At 37.1% G+C, this 3,721-nt stretch overlaps 2 non-coding genes across 2 annotated transcripts; one reads left to right on the top strand and one right to left on the bottom strand.

The window, feature by feature from the left end:
- Window positions 1-438: 438 nt before the first annotated feature.
- Window positions 439-510, top strand: TRNAH-GUG (transfer RNA histidin (anticodon GUG)). Its single transcript has one exon. It is a non-coding gene; the product is annotated as a tRNA-His (tRNA).
- Window positions 511-1,160: 650 nt separating this feature from the next.
- Window positions 1,161-1,232, bottom strand: TRNAH-GUG (transfer RNA histidin (anticodon GUG)). The gene has a single exon. It is a non-coding gene; the product is annotated as a tRNA-His (tRNA).
- Between the last annotated feature and the right edge of the window lie 2,489 nt (window positions 1,233-3,721).

Raw genomic sequence — 3,721 nt, 5'->3', positions numbered from 1 at the left:
GAGAAACACTCAGGGCGTACAGTTACACCCTAGGTCGTCTGGGGACAGACTTCCATGGCGTAACTATACGCCCTGGGTCGTCTAGGGGTTAAGCACAAGGAGGGAAAAACGAAAACGCAAAAATCGGAATTGGCCCGGTCCTGTTACATTTTCATGTCAGATTATTTTACACTCAAGTTGTATATAATTTTAATAATATAATAATAAATTTAATAATATTATGATTTTGTTTTGATTAGTTTGTAAACTTGAATTTAGCAATAATATTGCTAAAATATAAAAATTCAATCTCTCTTACTGTCACTAACATCTGCGTAAACTAATGTGTATTAATCACACTGTCCTTTTATAACGTGTCTAACATTACAGTAAATGGTTGGTAAAAATATCCTCCAGTATGCTCTTAAAGGGGCTATGCTTATACTTTCCTGGTGGCTTGCCGTGATCGTATAGTGGTTAGTACTCTGCGTTGTGGCCGCAGCAACCTCGGTTCGAATCCGAGTCACGGCAGGAGTAAAGTCTCCTAGCACGGCAAATGGAAAGCTTTTGTTTAAATTAGCATTTTGTAATTTTATTAACTATACAAGAAAAAAACCATTAAATATAAAAAGATTATATAGTGGTTTTTATTTACCAAAAGGTATTTTAAATGTTTCTATTTTTCTGTGAATACTAAAAATGTCCATTATACAGTGACCTCTATAGGTAGAACATATGTTTACATGCTCCATCAATAAACCACTGTATTTCCGGAATCCCAAAATAACAGACAATAAACATTAAAAAATTTTTATATATATATATATATATATATATATATATATATATATATATATATATATATATAATGTGCTTTTTATTTTCTAGACAATACCCTTCCAAAATAATAATAATAATACTATGTGTATATATATATATTATATATTATTATATTATATGTGTATATATATATTTATTTTATGTGAGAGAAGAAAAAAAAAAGCCTGTGCAGCTTAAACAGAGCCAACTCAGAAATGCTAAATTAAAAAGTCAAAAGGCCACAAAAGAGTTAAATTCTGTCTCCTTTTTCCCCATATACTAAATGCAAATGCAAATGTGTGTAATGGAAAAGCTTTGTATAAAAACACTGTCCCATTTGCCGTGCTAGGAGACTTTACTCCTGCCGTGACTCGGATTCGAACCGAGGTTGCTGCGGCCACAACGCAGAGTACTAACCACTATACGATCACGGCAAGCCACCAGGGAACTCACATAAATGCTCAGCACAAAAGCTGATAGACCAGACGTCACAAACCAGAGGACTCTTACACCACCTTGTGGATTATCTGCATAATTACTTTTACTGTCCTTCATCTCTGTAACAAGATAACATTTAGATAAGGCAGAGCTGCGTGCATGAAAAATCATAACATTCTGCTTAACAATAGGCTCTATATATATATAAGCACCATTTGCAAATTAACATTCCTGCTGCCATAGTTTTAGGGACTGAACTATAAATGAGTTGCTATATTATTATTTTACTATTTACTATGTACAGGCTTCAAAATAGGGTCAAGTTTAAACAAAATTCTAGTTATTTACCAGACCTCATAAATAGAGATCTGGACAGACATGAGCCTTTAAAGGGGTTGTACACCAAAAATGTTTTTCTTTCAAATCAACTGCTGCCATAAAGTGCCAGAGATTTGTAATTTACTTCTATTAAAAAAATCTCAAGCCTTCCAGTACTTATCAGCTGCTGTATGCCCAGCAGGACGTTGTAATATTTCCAGTCTGGAGAGCAGGAGAGGTTTTCTATGGGACAGTTCCTGACATGGACAGAGGAGGCAACAGAGAGCACTGTGTCAGGGTATGTGCACACTGAGGAAAAGGCGAGGAATTCAGCTTGAAATTCAGCTTGAAATTCAGCTTGAAATTCCTCCCGTAAAAAATGTACAGAGCAAAGTCCCATTGTGTTCAATGGGTTTTCTGCTCTGTTGTTCACACTGCAGAATTTCCGAGCAGAATTTTCTGCTGAAGATCTGCTAGAGGAATCCTATAGAAGTCAATGGGGGGCTTAAATTCTGCTTGAATTCTGCCTGAAAACTTTCAGCTACAATTCCTCGAGAATTGCTCAGTGTGCACATAGCCTCAGACAGGAAAGAAAACACCACTTTCTGCAGGACACACAGCAGCTGATAAGTACTGGAAGACTTAAGATTTTTTAATAGAAGTGAATTACAAATCTCTGGCACTTTATGGCACCAGTTGATTTGAAAGAAAAAAAAAATTGGTGAACAACCCCTTTAAGAGGAAGTTATCTGTACAATGATACAATGTAAGTGACAACGACCAGTAAATTCTTTAAAGCTGCACTATGAATCTGAATTATTGGAAAATTTAATTTCATCACCATGCAGTGTAACCCATGCTGTAAAAGGGTGGTCAGATTTCCATGTAAATGTCTCTTTTACCCCTTCATGACCAATGGTCATTGATGCATGGATCCTCTCAAAAGAAAAAAGCATATGCACAAAAATGGCAGCACATCACAAAAATCTTTATTATAATACTGACATAAATACAAAATACCACATAAATAAATGAATGTACAGGAGTAGTAAAATGAGGGAGACAACACCCCAAATACTGCTCTACATTAAAAACACTAAAATGTCACCATAAATCCTGCTGGTGTTCCAGCCAGGGCTAATCTACCACTCTGACTCTGGACCGTATGTACAATAACAAAAATCCAACATCTCTACCTAGACAGAGACCCAGTAAAACAAAATATAACCACAAATAATGGAGCATAGGGGAAAAAGGGGAAACTGGAAAAGAGTCTATAGGGAGGCTTACACCGGCACTACTTCTGGCATAGAAACATAAGGCTAGGTTCACACTGCGTTTTCAGCATCCGTTTAACGGATCCGTTTTTTTTAACGTCCAGAAAAATAGGGTCAGCAACGTTTTTTGGTCCGTTTTGGTCCGCCAAAAAAAACGGATCCGTTTTTTTTTATAATGGAAGTCAATGGAAAAACGGATGCACACAAATGAATCCGTTTTTTGCAATCCGTTTTTCATGCGTTTTTTGAAAAAAACGGATGCGTTAAACGGATGCTGAAAACGCAGTGTGAACCTAGCCTAAGCAGTTGGATGGGTTGTGGACTAGTGTGATCCTACTTCGGGGGTGCTCCTTAGTGTGTAGACTCGGAAATACAATATCACTTAGAAATACAAAAAAGTTCAGGACACTCACCCGTTTGTAGTGAAAATTCTTTATTTCTTATTTCATGGTGCGGTAAAATTGCACACTGATCGGAGCAGACGCCAACCTGTTTAAAGCGAGATCTCGCTTTAAACAGGTTGGCGTCTGCTCCGATCAGTGTGCAATTTTACCGCACCATGAAATAAGAAATAAAGAATTTTCACTACAAACGGGTGAGTGCCCTGAACTTTTTTGTATTTCTAAGTGATATTGGAAACTGGAAAAGATCACCATATACAGTCCAACAGAATGAGAGTCAGATGGGATAAGAAATGACCCCACGCGTTCCGCCGTCTAGCGGCTTCCTCAGGGATGTGGGCAGTAGAGTGAGGGGCATAGTATATATACCTATACAACATGTGAAAGCAATTACAGATTAGATGAAAAAATTGATGCATGGATGTCCAGGTCACAATGAAGCAGCGCTCTCCTCCCCGGTGTTTATCTTCCTTTATTTATTTATGCCAC

Source organism: Dendropsophus ebraccatus, chromosome 3 (genome assembly GCF_027789765.1).
Source record: "Dendropsophus ebraccatus isolate aDenEbr1 chromosome 3, aDenEbr1.pat, whole genome shotgun sequence".
Lineage (NCBI taxonomy): Eukaryota > Metazoa > Chordata > Amphibia > Anura > Hylidae > Dendropsophus > Dendropsophus ebraccatus.
Note: the sequence above shows the minus strand (reverse complement) of the source record. Positions and strands in the feature narration are given on the sequence as shown.